We start from the raw sequence: 17483 nt of genomic DNA on the forward strand, positions 1-17483 counted from the left end.
TAGACTGCACTTGGAGGCAAGAGAGGAGATTGCAGGAGCTCTGAGAGTAATCTGACGGAAGGAACCTATTGACCAGTTGTATATTGTTGGGAAACTGTTGGAATTCATTATCAAGGAAGTAGTAACATGACATTTGCAAAGTCAAAATGCAATCCATCAGAATCAGCATGATTTTATGAAGAATAGGTGTGATGTATCTGGACCTCCAGAAGCCATTTGATAAAATGCCACATAAAAGGTTAATACACATGGTAAGATCTCACAGGATTGGGGGTAACTCATTAGCTTTGACAGAGGTTTGGCTCACAACAGAAAGTAAGAAGTGGAGATGAAAGGATCTTTTTCTGTTTGGCAAGGTATAACTAGTGGAATGTCACAACATTCGGTCCTCAGGCCGCAACTATTTACAATCTATATTCATGACTGGGTGCAGGGGTAGAATACACCATAGTCAAATTTTCATCCAACACTAAAATAAATGAAAAAACAAGTTGCAATGAGGAAATAAGAAATTTACAAATGGATATGAATAAATTAGGTGAATGGGCCAAAATTTGGCAGGTGTAATTTAACATGGATAGGTGTGAGGGTATCCATTTTGGTATACATGCCAGAGTTTAGAAGAATAAGACAAGATCGAATTGTGGTGTATAAGATGCCAAAAGGGATTGACAGGATTGACATAGAGTGAATGTTTCTGCTTCTTAGACAATCTAAAATGAGAAGCCATTGTTTTAGGAGGAGAGGTGGCAGATTTAAAACAGAAATGAGGATGTATTACTTCACTCACAGGATTGTGAATCTATGGAATTCTCTAGCCCCAATGCAGTGGACGCCGGAAACAGTGACCAGGTTTAAGAAGGAGATGGATAGGTTTTTAATGAGCGGAGGGTTGGAGTGGACAGAAAACTGAAGATAAGATCAGCCATTATTGTAGTGAATGATGGAGCAGCCTCAAGGGACTGAATTGCCTTCTCCTGGCTCCTTGTTCTTATCTTCAACATAGAACCCTACAGTACAGAAACAGGCCCTTCGGCCCATTGAGTCTGCACCGACCACAATCCCACCCAGGCCCTATCCCCATACCCCTACACATTTACCCACTAATCCCTCTAACCTACACATCCCAGGACACTAAGGGGCAATTTTAGCATGGCCAATCAACGTAACCCGCACATCTTTGGACTTATATTCTTATAAACTCCCTCTGGCCACAGGAGAGGTGCCAAAGGACTTGAGGACTGCTGATGTGGTACCATTAGGGAAGTAGGGGGAAAACAAACAGGAAATTCCAGGCCAGTGAGTTTAACATCAGTGGTCAGGAAATTATTGGAAAAAAAAAATCAGAGGGGCAAAATTAATTTCCACTTGGAGAGGCAAGGATTAATCATGGATAGTCGGCAAGGCTTTGTCACGGGAAGATCATGTCTGACAAATTTAATCGAATTTTTAGAGGAAGTAAAGCTTCTGACAAGATCCTGCATGAAAGACTGGTCAAAAAGATAAGACCCCATGTGAAGCAGGGCAATCCAAAATCCAATGTGTCCAGTGGTGTATCACAGGGATCATTGCTGGGTCCCTTGCTGATTGTAGGGTACATTAGTGATCTAGATGTGAGAATAGGAAGCATGATCTGTAAGCTTGCAAATGACATAAAAATTGGTGGTGTGGTAAAAAGTGAGGAGGATTACAGGTCAATAGAGATGAGCTGGTCAAATGGACTTTAACTGAAAAATGTGAGGTGATGTATTTTGGAAGGACGAACAAGGCAAGGGAATACACAATGGACAGTAGGATGCTCGGCAGTAACGAGGACCAGTGGGACTTGGCGGTGCATGTCCAAAGATCCCTGAAGGCAGCAGTTTACCACAAGACCTCTTTCAATACTGTAAACTTATAAGAGCTTGTGACTAAAATCCCAGTGGTGGCAGATTGACTATGAGCACATGATCTCTGCCATGCCAACCAATTTGATGCCCTCCACCTCTCAATGTGCATCAAGAAGGGGAGGAGACTCAGGAACGCAAGTAAGATTTGATCCTAAGACAGTGAGGGATTTCTTTGGGAGAATGGCCATCACTTACTACCCTTTAAACTTTGCTTCCTTTAAACCCTCACTTAACATACTATTTTACAGATCTATTGAAACTTCCTTTTACGTTGTAGCCGCCACACTAACTTTTATTGTAATTACCTGAGCAGATGAGGTTTCTTTGCAATGGCACTGGTAAACAGCAAACACATTTTGCTAAGCCTGTTCTTTCCCCTTCTGGTAGCAGAGTTGATTAACAAGTCCATAGATCCCTTTCAAATCCACAATCTCAGCACCTCAAGAAAAAAGTCAGTTCAGATATTTGGATGTTGTTTAGTTATTGCAAATGATGGTGGTGTTAGACTATATAAGCCATATCGTGTCTCTTAAATGAAAATGTAAACGTGCACACAGCAAACATAGTTCTATAAAGGAATGCATAACAAAACTACAACAGCAAGTCTTTTGGGAACTTCAGTCAATCCTGCTGCAACATCTCTCATCAATCCTTTTCATCCTCGTCTCTGACATTCCTTCCAAAGTGCCATCCATTATTTCATATTCTATACTTCTATACACAACCCAGGTTTCCAGCTGGCTTGTTATAACCTTACTACTTGTCTTGCAACCTTTAATGCCTCAAACGTCAAGGGTCCAACATAACTCTAGTCCCATTTGTGATTTATTTTCTTTCCTAACTGATAGATTTGCAGAATGACCACTGCCCTTTCAGGTACTGTATTCCAGTTCACAATAACTCACTGTAGAAAAACAAGAAAACAGCTCTCCCCCATAGATCCTTTGTTAATCTTCTTACCACCAAGTCTTCTGGGGACCCACGTTCCTGCTTCCAGTGCAAACAGTTTCTTCTTCTTTACCCCATCAAAATCTAAATGTCTCCGCTGTAAGAACAATAATTGGAACTTTTCTAGATCGTACAGAACTGTACAAAGTCTACGTAACTCATCCCTATTCTTGCTGGAGGTCGGTTTGGGATATTGGCATACAATATTCCATGGCACGGGACGGCACAGTGGTTAGCAGCAGGAGATCCAGGTTTGATTCCCAGCTTAGGTCACTGTCTGTTGTCGTGACTGTGTGGGGTTCTCCAGATGCTCCGGTTTCCTCCCATAGTCCAAAAGACATGCTAGTTAGATGCATTGGCCACGCTGAATTCTCCCTCAGTGTACCCAAACAGGAGGCGGAGCATGATGACTCAGGGGTTTTCATAGTAACTTCAATAGAACGTTACATAGAAATAGAGAAACTAGAAGCAGGAGTAGGCCATTCGGCACTTTGAGCCTGCTCCACCATTCATCTTGATCGTGGCTGATCATCGAATTCAATATCCTGATCACTTTTCCTCCCATATCCCTTGGTCCCTTTAGCCCCAAGAGCGATATCTAATTTCTTGAAATCAGACAACGTTTTGGCCTTAATTACACATTCACCACCCTCCGGGTAAAGAAATTTAACTTCACCCCAGTTCTAGAAGACTTAGCAGTATCCTCAAACTATGACCCCTAGTTCTGAACCTTCCCACCATCGGGAACATTCTTTCTGAATCTACCCTGTCTGATCCTGTTAGAATTTTACATGTTTCTATGAGATCCCCTCTCACTCTTTCAAATTCCAGTGAATACAATCCTGACTTAATCTCTCCTCATGTTAATGTAAGCCTACTTGTGACACATAAAATAAAATTTAAAACAATTAACTGTTCTGATTTTTTTTTTACTGAGACCTGATGTACGATAATAATATTAACATTGTTTTTCAAGGATGCCACATTTCCTGGTGGATTTGGCCCTTGAATAAATCTAAACTGACCTGGTAAGTTGGATTCTTCATCATTTAATGTTTTTATGTAGTTACAGTGTTAAGTGTTAAATGTCATCACTTTTTTTAAGAATGGGTGTACAGCAAACTCATTTTTTTCAAACTTTTTATTCTATAGGAGGGTTTCAAAGCAAAACATTTGGGCCATCTAAGAGTTTTTTTGAGCATAGAATTATGCTGGAAGGCAATTTCTTGATCTGCCTTCAGTTTTTAAAAATATTATCTGCAACTTTTCCTAGATTTCAAGATGGCCTCGCTGCTGATATCGAAACAAACAGATTTCCTGAACTTACTAGTTTTGGTGGCCTCTGTAACATGGCAATGGGGTGCATCTTGAAATAATTTCTTTCGTCTTGGATAGACTGTGTGCTGAGTTCTTGTGTTCTATAGTTTCATGCTCCAGTTTTCTCTCACAGTCTGAAAGGCATGCTGTTTAGGTGCATTGGCCATGCTAAATTCTCCCACAGTGTACCCAAACAGGCGCTGGAGTGTGGTGACTGGGGGATTTTCACAGTAACTTCATTGCAGTATTAATGTAAGTCTTCTTATGGCACTAATAAATAAAACTAAATGCAAAACTTAAACATAGATTCCCTGCTGTATAGTAGGAGGCCATTTGGTCCATTGAGCCTCCAGCAGAAACAATCAGACCCAGCTCCTATCACCCTAACCTCATGTACTTAAACCTGCTAATCCCACTGACACTAAGGGGCAATTTAACATGACCACTCCATCTAACCTGTACATCTTTGCACTGTGGAAGGAAACTGGAACACCCAGGGCAAATCCACACAGACATGGAAAAACATGCTAACTCCACACAGACAGTCACCTGAGGCTGGAATTAAGCCTGGGTCTCTGGAGCGGTGATGTAGCAGTGCTTCACTGTGCCCTACCCCATGTCAGTTAATTCATCATATGAAGTAGTCTATACAGTAATTGTGACCACCCAATAGCCGCATCCTGATTCATCTCAATTCTTTTCAATCTTGGTATTATCCTTCACTATGGCTGATTACTCATAAAAAGCCAAAGGAATACTTTATATGGAACTTGAACAATGTTCAAAGAGGGTTAAGTAAGTAGTAATCTTACGCATTTGATCAATCTTCAGATACAGATGACTCATGCTAAATTAGTGTGGGAAATAAGTGGGAAGCTACATGGCTTAAAATTGAGGACAACTTTGAGAACCACAATGACAGACATTAGTGTCTTATAAAAGTGTTTCAATTATCCTGTATAGCGATCATGCAGATTGAATAACAAAAACATAAATATTTCTTTCTGGCTGCTGATTTGCAACATAACCATGTCATTGGTGTAATGAACTTAAATTTTGTAACCAGCAAGAGGATGATGGAATGCTCTCCACTTGTCTGGATGGGTGCAGCTCCAACAACACTTAAGCAGCTCAACACCATCCAGGGTAAAGCAGCCCATTTGACTGTCACCCTGTCCACTAACGACCAGCATCAACACACAGTGGCAGCAGTGTACATCATTTACAAAATGCACTACATGAATACACCAAGAATCCTTCAGACAGCACCTGTCAGATGCCTGACCGCTACCATCTAAAAGGACAAAGACAGCAAAAACATGGGAACACCACCACCTGGAGGTCCTCTCCAAGCTGCTCACTGACCTGACTTGGAAATATACTGCTGATCTTTCACTGGGTTAACATCGTGGAATGCCGTCCTTAATAGCACTGTAGGTGTAACTACACCTCAGGGACTGCAGTGGTTCAAGAAGGCAGCTCGACACTACCTTCTGAAGGGCAACTAGAGATGGCAATAAATGCTGGCCTAGGCAGTGATGCTCACATCCCATAAGTGAATAAAAAATAAATATGTGCAATGTCTCAGGAGTCTGCTCTCCCTCCTCCCCCACTTCTTTTTTTAATTCATTTTGTGGGACATGAGCATTTTTGGCTGGCCAGCATTTATTGTCCATCCCTAATTGTTGAGAGTCAACCACATTGCTGTGGCTCTGGAGTTACATGCAGGCCAGACTAGGTAAGGACGGCAGATGCCCTTCCCTTTAGCTAACCAGATGGATTTTTCCAACAATCAATAACGCTTTCATGGTTATCAGTAGATTCTTAATTCCAGATTTTTTTTACTGAATTCAGATTCCACCATCTGCCACGGTGGGATTCGAACTCAAGCCTCCAGAACATTAGCTGAGTTTCTGGATTAATAGTCAAGTGATAATATCACTAGGCTCCCTTTCTTGTTTAACATATCATGGTAAATACTGGGAATTTCAATTGGGGGTCTCCTAACCAGATAGTTAAAACCAATTATTATACTTTCCTTTGGAGTTGACTAACTTTTTCTGCAGTTTTGGTATTTTTAGTCAGGCCTAGTAAAGGTTCACTGCAGTGCTTCTTCCCTCTGTCTGATTTTAAATCACCATGCCTGTAACAGTGACAAATAGCAGCTATAATATCTCAACTGTAGCACATCAATTCAATTCAGCACTGAGTTGAATTAATCGGAATAAATGTCAAGTCCGCATTTCAGACTTGTTGCCACACTTTCATGGATTTTTAACTCAAAGACAATATAAGGTCATTAGTCAAACATTCAAAACACATCCAAAGATGTGTCATTACATAATTTACTGTACAATAACTGAGATGCACAATTATGGAATGATTTGGTTAGCAACTGAATAACCCACTGTCATATCATTGGCTGAACAATGGGTCCGGTCTTGCTATTAACTGGCTCCAGATCAGTTTATTAACTTTTGCCCTGTGAAATCACCAGGAACTCCATATGGTTGGCATGATCAACATTGTGACAAGCGTTTTGATGGATGAACAAGGAGGAAAAATATCTGAAGATGGCTTGAGGCAGAATGGCAGGACTACTAAACTACAGAGCTACGGCCAGAATCAGAAATGATGTAGGAGCAGAATCTCATAAATTATTTTTAAAAAAACACAGTAAATGTATAGCAAGGACAGTGGATGGGATTTTTCTCGCCCCTTGCGGTATTTGGTGGCAGTTGGAGGTGGTGCACTGCTTGCTGACAGTAGGATCTGGTGGTCCCACCATTGTCAACATTTAATGCACCCCTTGCCACCACCAAACCTGCGGCAGCAACACACCATCAGTGGGACCATAAGATCCCACCAGCCTGAACGCAGCAAGATTTCGGCAGGTGCGTGTGGGTGAGGGGGAAGTGTAGAATGTAAGGGCTGTCCTAGGTGAAGACTCTTAGAAAACTCACGTTATTGACAATACATCAGATTTCAAAGGTCCAAATGAAAAAAAAACTGTCCAGCTGAAATCTAATCGGACATTTTAATCTAATCACCTCCCCCTTCCTAGCAACAGCTTTATAAAAAAAGCAGTGTGTTAACTGCGCTTAGAAACAAATGTTGCTGGCTGCTTTATTAAAAATTGAGCACCTCCAGATTTTACAAGGTGCAGCAAGTTAAGGGTACATGATATTTTTTTCTCCTTCTCCCTCAAAATGAACTCCAAGGAGGACAGTGGATTGGTTTCATGGGGACAGAGTCGGCAGAATTAGCAGACATTTGGCAGATGAAATTTACTGTTGTGAAGTGTGAAGTGGTCCATTTCGGGAGAAGAACAAAGGCATTCTCAAAAAGGATGCAATTGTGAGACCCCCTAGAAACTACCCCACTCCCACATTTTCTTTATTGATCATTTTCTCTATTCAATATTCCGTGTTTGATTTGTAATTGGTTGCATTATACCTTCTGTTAGTTTTCTTTTTCCCTTCAAAGTCAATTCAAAATATCCCAGGGAGACAATGGACTGATCTAAACCCAAACAGCACCCCTTGTCACCCCCCAACCTTCCCCTTCTTTACCCCCTCCCCGCAAACTCCAGAGCCAATGGGCCATCTGTTTAGAAGCAGAAAATATTGTTGTGCCATCTTGCCACTCCCTTATATAATGTCAAACTGCACACTTGCAAAGGAGTGGCACACAGGATGGGGAACATATTAAGTAGCGGCAAAGAGAACAAAAGCAATAATAAGGTAATGTTTTAAAATACTGGTTCAACCTCAGCATGGCGGCACAGTGGTTAGCATAGATCATAGATCATAGATTCCTACAGTGCAGAAAGATGCCCATCAAGTCTGCACCGAACACAATCCCACCCAGGCCCTACCCCCATATCCCTACATATTATACCCACTAATCCCTCTAACCTACGCAACCCTGGACACTAAGGGGCAATTTCTTAGCGTGGCCAATCAACCTAACCCACATATTTTTGGACTCTGGGAGGAAACCGGAGCACCCGGAGGAACCCACACAGACACAAGGAGAATGTGCAAACTCCACACAGACAGTGACCCAGGCTGGGAATCGAACCCAGGACCTTGGAGCTGTGAAGCAGCAGTGCTAACCACTGTGCTACCATGCCGCCCGTCACTGTTGCCTCACAGCACCAGGGACATGGGTTTGATTCCCTGCTTGGGTGACTGTCCGTGTGGGGTTTGTGCATTCTCCCCGTGTCTTCTGGTTGCTCCAGTTTCCTCCCACAGTCCAAAGATGAGCGGTTTAGGTGGATTGGCCATGCTTAGTGTCGGGGAACTATCTAGGGTAAATGCATGGGGTTATGGGGATATCGCCTTGTGGGATTATAGTCAATGCAAACGCGATATGCTGAAAGGCCTTCTTCATGCACTGCAGGATTCTTGATTCTAACCTCAACTGTGGAATTGTAGACAGCACACTTTGGAACAATTGTGAAGTCATTAGAGAAGATGCAGAAAAACTAATATAAGAATGGTTCCAGGGATGATGAACTTCAGTTACGTGGATAGGTTGCAGGTGCTGCAGTTGTTCTCCTTACAGCAAGGTAGGTTCAGTCAGAAGAGAATGGATCGAGGTATTGAGGGTTCTTTTTTTAATTCTTTCATAGGCAAGGCCAGCATTTGATGCCCAGATGCCCATCCCTAATTGTACTTGAACCATATGGCTTGCTAGGCAATTTCAGAGGGCAACTTAGAGTCAACCAAATTTCTGTGGGATTGGAGTCACAAGTCATGGTCACCATTACTGAGACTAACTTTTAGTTCAAGCTTTACTCATTGAATTTGCATATCACCAGCTGCCAAGGTGGAGTTTGAACTCATCTCTCCAGCGCATCTGCCTCAGCCTCTGGATTAGCCCAATGATATTACCATTGCAGTACCACCTCCCCAGTGTAGGCACGATTAAACAGTTCCCATTGGCAGAAAAGTGGTGCAGTGCTTAGAACAGCTGCCTCACAGCACCTGGGTTTAATTCTGCTCTTGGGTGACTGTGTGGAGTTTGCATGTTCTCCCCATATCTGCATGGGTTTCCCCTGAGTATTACATTTTTCTCCCACAGTCCAAGGATGTGCTTGTTAGGTGGATTAGCCATGCTTAATTGCACCTCACTGTCCAAAAATGTTTAGGTAAGGTAGATTAGCCATGGTAAATGCCTGGCAAGCTGTCTAAGATGAGTCCAAGAACTGTCAAGTTGTCAAAGAGATGGCAAAGCTGTCAAAGAACTGAAATTGTGAAGACACTGCTACGTAGCAAGAATCATAAATGACTGAATTTTACATTCAGTTTGAGGAAAGGAAGAGGACTAGTATTTTAAAATTAAGTCAGGACAATTACATGGGAATGGAAGCAGAACTAGCTAAAATGAACCGATAAATGACATTAAGGAATAGTTTAATAGAAATGCAATGGCAGACATTTAACGGGACATTTCAGAATACACAAAATAAATATATAGAAAGAAAAATTCCAAGACGAGGACCATCCTCCATGGTTAACTCAAAAACACAACGATAGAGACAGACTTAAAGACAAAGCATTTAACTGTGCAAAGACAAGTGGCAGATCAGAAGATTGGACAGAATATGGAGAAGAGCAAAGAATAACAAAAAGATTAATAAGGAGGGAAAATTAGAGTGAGAGAAAGCTAGCTAGAAATATAAAGATGGACAGTAAGAGTTTCTGTAGACATTTAAATAAGAAAAGGGTTAAAACATATGTTGGTTCTATAGAAAGTGGGTCTGGAGAATTTATAATGGGAAATATGGAGATGGCAGGTGAATTGAACTGGTATTTGACTTTGGTGTTCATGATACAAATAACATCCCAGAAATAGCTATAAACTAGGAATTAGAAGAAAGGAATAAACTCAGAAAAATTATAATCACTGGGGAAGTGATAATTAACAAACAGTTGAACCTACAGCTGACAAATCCCTGGATCCTGATGGATTTTATTCCACAATCTTAAAAAAAGTGGCTGGTGAGATAGTTGATCTCTTGGTTTTAATTTTCCAACAGCGATTGTATTCAGGGACTGTGTCATTAGATTTGAAAATAGCAAATTTAACTCCATTCAAAAAGTGAAGGAGACAGAAAGCAGGAAACTACAGGACAGCTAGCTTAAAATCTGTCATACGAAAAATATTGGGAGCTATTTATGGCAGGGCCATAAACAATTACCACTTAGAAAAATTCAAGGCAATCAGGGAGAATCAACACGGTTTTGGGCAGAGGAAATCATATTAAGCCAAATTATTGGGGAGTTTTGTCGAAGTCAAATGTGCTGTGGATAAAGGAGAACTGGTGGTTATGCTGCAGTTAGATTTCCAGAAGGCATCTGATAAGGTGCCATATCAAAAGTTATTATGGAAAATAAAAGCCCATAGTGTCGATGGCAACATATATTCATGGATAAGAGATTGGTAGCTAACCAGATGGTAGTCATTTTTTTTTGTAGGTGGGATATAACTAGAGGTGTGCCAGAGCGATCGGTGCTGGTCTGTCAACTATTTACAATGTAATCAAAGATATGGCTGCTAAATTTGCTGATGATATAAAGATAGGTTGGAAGGTAAGTTATGAAGAGGACGTAAAGAGTGGGAAAAGAGCTGATCAATGCAGATAACATGGAGAATTGGGAAATTGTCCATTTTGGCAGGAAGAATATAAAAGAAGCATATTATCTAAATGATGAGAAACTTCAGAGCTCTGAAGTGCAGAGAGATCTGGATGTCCTAGTACATGCATCACAAAAGGTTAATGTGCAGGTACAGCAAATAATTAGGAAGGTTAACAGAATGACATAATTTATTGTGAGGGTTTGAGTATAAAAGTAGGGAGATTATCCTTCAGTTGTACAAGGCAGGCACTGGTGAAACTACATCTGGAGAACTGTATACTGTATTGGCCTCCTTATTAAAGAAAGTATGTAAATGCATTAGAAGCAATTACATAGGACACAGAACACTACAGCACAAACAGGCCCTTTGGCCCACAAGTTGCACCGATCTTATCCATACCTACCAGGCCATAGAACTATCTGTAACTCCCAATCCCATTAAATCCCATGTACTCATCCAGAAGTCTTTTAAAAGACCCCCAGCGAGTTCGCCTCTACCACCACCGACGGCAGCCGATTCCACTCACTCACCACCCTCTAAGTGAAAAACTTACCCCTGACATCTCCAAATTGAGAGGTTTATTGGACTAATACTAGAATGGGCAGTGCAATAACTTTTGTGATTGGCTCTTAACTTATGAATCACAACGATTTATTACAACTACAAACAACTATTTACTGGGTGTTCTAAATGATCTTTCTGTTCTCATCCCTTGAGTCCAATCACTGGAACAAGTCCAGACACAGCCCAGTGAATTTCCAACTCCATTCCAGATTGGGATAGCAGGTCACATGACTCCTCCCTGGAGCACAGCCCTTAAAGGGGCGAGCAACCGTATCTGTCCCCCTGTAAGCCCCTTCCATTTCCTGATCTACAGTTATTTCTAGGATGTTACTTGTGTCCTCTATGGTGGAAACAGATGCAAAAAAATTGCTTAATTCATCTGGCTACAGACAGGTTACTTTATGAGAAAGGATGGACAGATTAGGCTTGTATGCACTCGAATTTAGAAGAGTAAGCAGTGACTTGATTGAAATTCATAAGATAGTGAGGGGTCTAAACAGGATGCTTGTGGAAAGGATATTTCCTCTTGTGGAAGAATCTAGAACTAATGTTTATTTTAATTAGCATCAGAAGTGGGCTTACATTAACACTGCAATGAAGCTACTGTGAAAATCCCCTAGCTGCCACACTCCAGCGCCAAAGACCATAAGAGCACAAGACGTAGGAGCATAATTAGACCACTCAGCCCATCGAGTCTGCTCTACCATTCAATCATGGCTGATTCTTTTTCTCATCCCCATTCTCCTGCCTTTTCCCCATAACCCCGATCCCCTTATCAATCAAGAATCTATCTATTTCTGTCTTAAAGATACTCAGTGATCTGGCCTCCACAGCCTGCTGTGGCAAAGACTTCCACAGATTCAATACTCTCTGGCTTAAGAAATTCCTCCTCATTTCTGCTTTAAGGAGTGTCCCTTTAGCCTGAGGTTGCGCCCTCTGGTTCTAGCTTTTCCTAGTAGTGGAAGCATCCTCTGCACATTCACTCTATCCAGGCCTTGCAGTATCCTGTAAGTTTCAATAAGATTTCCTCTCATCCTTCTAAATTCCAATGAGTACAGACCCAGAGTCCTCAACTGTTCCCCATACACTGAGAGAGAATTTAGTATGGCCAATGCACCCAATCAGCATGTCTTTTGGAATAGGCAGCACTGCTTAAAAATAAAGAGTTGCCCATTTAAGACAGAGATGAGAAGAATTTTTTCTCTCAAAAGGACTGAGAATCTTTGGAATGCCCTTCCTCAAAAGGCAATGGGAGCAGAGTCTTAGTACGTTTTCAAGGCAAAACTAGACAGATTCATCAAGAAGGGGGTGAAAGTTTACTAGAGATAGTTACAGTCAGTTCAGCCAAGATCTTATTGAATGGTGGAATAGGATAGAGAGGCCGAAAAGCCTACTCCTGCTCCTAATTCATGAATACAAAGGAAAAAAGAAATACAGGGCAAAGGGGAAGCGGAGTGAGTGTAGCTGATTTGCTTTTGCAGACAGCCTACAAGGCTATGGTGGGCCGAATCACCTACTTCTATGCTATCATTCTGGGATTCTATAAAGTATCAATTTTCAGCTAAATCCTTTTGGACACAATGGGCCCGATTTTACCATTTTGATTCTATGTGCTGAATCTGGGCGCAATTAAGACCCGACTTGAAAAACTGTTCTCAGGTGCCTCCATGTGCACTCAGCCTGGAAAAAAAAATCATGAGTCTGAATTGCTCTTTGGGCAGGGCTTATTGCGCCCGAAATGCTGCAGTTCCAATCGGAGCTTTGAAATGCGCACGCGCAGTGAAAAAAAAGTTGAAAAACGTGCAGTTGTTACATCACTTCCGGGCCGCAAACAGCAGATAAAGCGGCCCGGAATCAAAAAGCGGGAGTGATGGCCCCCACAGACATCGCCCTCACCTCCACAACATAACTATCTCCTTTACCCACCACTCCCGGTACCCAGACCGATTGGGACCCCCTGCCCCCTTTTCCCCCACCAATCACCAACAGAGTTGCAGTGGTCCCCCCCCCCCCACCCCTCACCGATCATCCGCAGAGGGCAGCAGTCCCTCCTGCCCCCTCCCCGTTGTCCCCTCTCTCCCCCTCAAACCAGAGATCCACCTGGCCTCTCTCCCCATCCCCCCACCAAAGAATGATCTGGTCTCCCTCCTCACCCCTTCCCCACCAGAGAATGATTGAGCCTTCTTCCTCTCACACCCGCCCCCCCCAAAACCAGAGAATGATCTGACCTCCCTTCTCCTCACCACCACCCCCACCACAAATACATCTGACCTTCCTCCCTCCTCCCCCCACTTCCTCCCTCCACCCTCCTCCCACCACCGAACTGAGTCGGGAAGCATTTGGAAGCTCTGAACTTACCTCTCCAGAAGCTGGAGTGCCCAAAACAGACCTTTGCTTAGCATGTCTGTTCCACGCCAAATTTGGATGGGTGAACGCGATGGTAAAGGGAGAAAATGTAGGTATGATTGGGCGTCCATTTCATTAAGTCAATTTAAATACATGCAAATACATTTAAATTGGCATCATGCCCATTTTGGGTACGGTTCGGATCATGCCCATTTTCGGGCCTTGGTAAAGTGGGCATTTGCACGGACGCGGGCACGGATCGCGCTAATCGCCTCATATCCGACTTTACCAAGTTTAATAGGGCCCAATGTATTCATTATTCAATTTACACATTGAAGTTTAAGCTGCGCACTTATGACCATATCATATTTTACAGTCCTTCTAATCATCTTTAAGAACTGCGCAATTAAATCTGTAATAAGTTGGGATAGGCAAAAAGGGAACATATTTGCATTTAACCTTAAAGACAATTAATCTTGGCTTAACTGGATAAAACTGGCACTTGCTAACACACTGATAATATCCAAATCTGCTTTTATTCATAGCATTTCCTCCCTTCTCAAGATGCATAAAGTTTATGTCTTCACTCTGAGAGGCATTATGAACCTATTCATCACATGGTCATTCAGTCTCTTCTCCTGTACAATAGATACACAGTAATGGCATTTGAGCATGTTTTTTTGTTATACAATAGATACACAGTAATGGCATCTTCATGTGGCAAGTTTCCATTTCAATCTCATTGTTGGTGACAAACAAAGGTTTCCATTAAAATAAACAGGAGGAGAAAAAGTAGAGCAATTGTCCCATAATTTCTAACTACCATCCACAGAGTGGTGTTGGAAGATGCCTGAGACATTATTTGCTCAACTGATTTTCAAATCCTTCAATGACTTTGAACCCTCAGTTTATCTGTCATTTACTCTAGCCATATGACTCCAGGATTGGTGCACTCCTCCTATTCCAACCTCTTGAATGTCCATTTTCATTGCTCCACTACTAGTGGCCATGCCTTCAGGTGCCTAGACTAGGCGCACTGTAATTCCCTCCCTAAACATCTATGTTATGATACTACATGGGGTCACCTGCCCTTGAGGTTGAAGGTCAGATAGCACATGTTGGAGAAGATTGGAACAAGGCTACAGATGCCTTGCAGTTGTGTGTTCCTGTTCTGAAAATGTGTTAGTGTTAAAGTTTGTTTACAGCAATGGTGTCGGTTAACCTGGAGCATAAAAACAAGACACTCTCATCATCATGTCAAGCTTGAAAGGCATTGTAGTGGGTGACAAGGCAATGAAGCTGAGCACTTCACTGAGAACTGGGTAGGCAATGACCTAGTGGTATTATCACTAGACTATTAATCCAGCTAATGTTCTGGAGACCCGGGTTCACATCCCGGCACAGCAGCTGGTGGAATTTGAATTCAATAAAGAATATCTGGAATTAAGAATCTACTGATGACCGTGAAGCCATTGTCGGAAAAACCCATCTGAGTTCACTAATGCCTTTAGGGAAGGAAATCTGCCATTCTTACCTGGTCTGGCCTACATGTGACTCCAGAGCCACAGCAATGTGGTTGGCTTTGAACTGTCCTCAGGCAACTAAGGATGGGCAATAAATGTTGACCAGCCAGTGATGCCCAGTCCTATGGATGGATAAAAAAAGGTAAAGTGCTGCCTGAGCTGCTGAGTATTTCTGGCATTTTCTGATTTTTATTGCAGGTAGCACTAGTTCATTACAGCATTTATGACTCAAAAAATAATAACCCTGTTTATAAGATCAGAAATCATGACTGGTGATTTGGGCTGAACCAGCAAGTAAAGCACTCCTGTTTGACCTTGATGCTCTACACTAGATGGGAATAAAATAAACAGGTCCATCGCCCTGATTGCTATCTAACAACCTATGCTAGCAAATGCACATGTGGGCATGGGGTGGAGTCGGAATCAAATTTATGCTTATGCGCTCTCCACAGACAAACAGGCTTCCAGCAGGCCTATTTCTAAATTTCTAAAAGAAATATCCCCCAGCAAAGATTGGAAGGTGTAAATCTGGACCAATTGTGGAAAAGTATAATAAAGGACCCAGCAGCTAATACACTATCTTTCCTGTGCCCTTCATTATATATTCTGATGATCAAACTGCTCTAATGATCTGATTAAATATCATGCTCAATAGTGGTAGAATGCTTCACTCAAGAATGAGACTTAATAAGCTGAGATAATGCTATTGTAAATTATGAGTCCTGATGACATTATAAATTTCCTTCAAGGGCTTTAGGTTTCCTCATAAAAATAAGGATAGAAAGCTCGTATGAAAAGTGTCGTGTCCAGTATTAATAATTATATTTTAGTATTACCTTTACTCTTTTTACTATTGTGTTTGTATTATTTCTGCGTAGATAATAAAGAATATCTAACATGAACAGCAACTACTATGGACAGACAAGGACATTCAAACAAAATTAAAACTAGTTGCTGGTCACAGTCGATGTCTCCCTGAGCATTTCATTTCAACCACTTCCTTCTCCAGTATTCACTGAACTGTGTGTGTGGCCATCTCCTTGCTGCATCCTTTTAGAAGACACTGTTCCTTCTTTGTTTATGTACCCTCATGCATTATACTCTCCTCTTTCTCACTGGAGCTACCTACCAAGGTCCAAAATTGGACACTACCGTTGATTATAAAGTCATGGAGTCATAGAGGTTTATAGTAAGAACTTGCCATGCCACTCACTTTTTTAAACCCTAAACTAATCCCAATTGCCCACCCCTTTGGCCCATATCCCTCTATATCCATCTTACCCATGTAACTGTCTAAATGCTTTTTAAAAGACAAAATTGTACCCGCCTCTACTACTGCCTCTGACAGCTTGTTCCCGACACTCACCACGCTCTGTGTGAAAAAATTGCCCCTCTGGACACTTTTGTATCTTCCCCTTTCAGCTTAAACTTACGCTCTCTAGTTTTAGACTCCCCTACCTTTGGGAAAAGATATTGATTATCTAGCTGATCTATGCCCCTCATTATTTTATAGACCTCTTTAAGATCGCCTCTCAGCCTTCTATACACCAAAGAAGTCCCAGTCTACCCAGCTTCTCACAAGTCAAACCATCAAGTCCCAATAGCATCCTAGTTGTTGCAATAAAAATGTTACATCAAAGTAAATTACCATTAGACAAATCACACTGAGCTGAGGCCACGAGTTCCCCTTCATTTTCCTTTCTTTAAAATACATGGATGCAATCTGTTCAAACATTTCTGCTTTTCAATGTCCTTCTTTCCCTAGTTAGAATCATAGAAGAAGGGTAACCAGTTCATAATGTTCATGCCAACTCTCGACAAGACCAACTCAGCTATTGCCAGGCTCCGACCCCATCCCATACTCCCCCAGATAGAACATAGAACACTACAGCACAAACAGGCCCTTTGGCCCACAACAAATGTTGCCTCTTCAGATAATTAACCAATTTCCCTTTGAAAGGCAGAATTAAATCCACCCCCAACACTGCACTGTAGCATAGTGGTTAGCACTGCTGCCTCACAGCGCCAGGGAGCCGGGTTCAATTCTGGCCTTGGATCATTGTCAGTGCGGAGTCTGCATGTTCTCCCAGTGTCTGCCTAGATTTCCTCTGGCTGCTCCAGTTTTATCCAAGAGTCCAAAAGACATGCTGGTTAGGTGCATGGGCCATGCTAAATTGTCCCTCAGTGTATCCAAACATACACTGGAGTGCTGCGACTAGGGCGTTTTCACAGTAATTACATTGCTGTA

General features: G+C 42.0%; 1 protein-coding gene across 2 annotated transcripts in view; it reads right to left on the reverse strand.

The window, feature by feature from the left end:
• ctnna2 (catenin (cadherin-associated protein), alpha 2) overlaps nt 1–17483 on the reverse strand; it is a 1308817-nt gene that overhangs the window by 609670 nt on the left and 681664 nt on the right. Inside the window, exon 1 of one of the 2 annotated variants that reach the window (XM_080195512.1) lies at nt 15247–15345. The exons of the other annotated variant lie outside the window; for it this stretch is intronic. The gene's annotated coding sequence lies outside the window, so the exon portion shown is untranslated. Of the gene's footprint in view, nt 1–15246; nt 15346–17483 lie in introns of those variants that run through there. 2 annotated transcript variants of the gene reach the window in all.

This window comes from Carcharhinus amblyrhynchos, chromosome 1, assembly GCF_965287045.1.
Source record: "Carcharhinus amblyrhynchos chromosome 1, sCarAmb.v2.hapA, whole genome shotgun sequence".
Taxonomy (NCBI): Eukaryota; Metazoa; Chordata; class Chondrichthyes; order Carcharhiniformes; family Carcharhinidae; genus Carcharhinus; species Carcharhinus amblyrhynchos.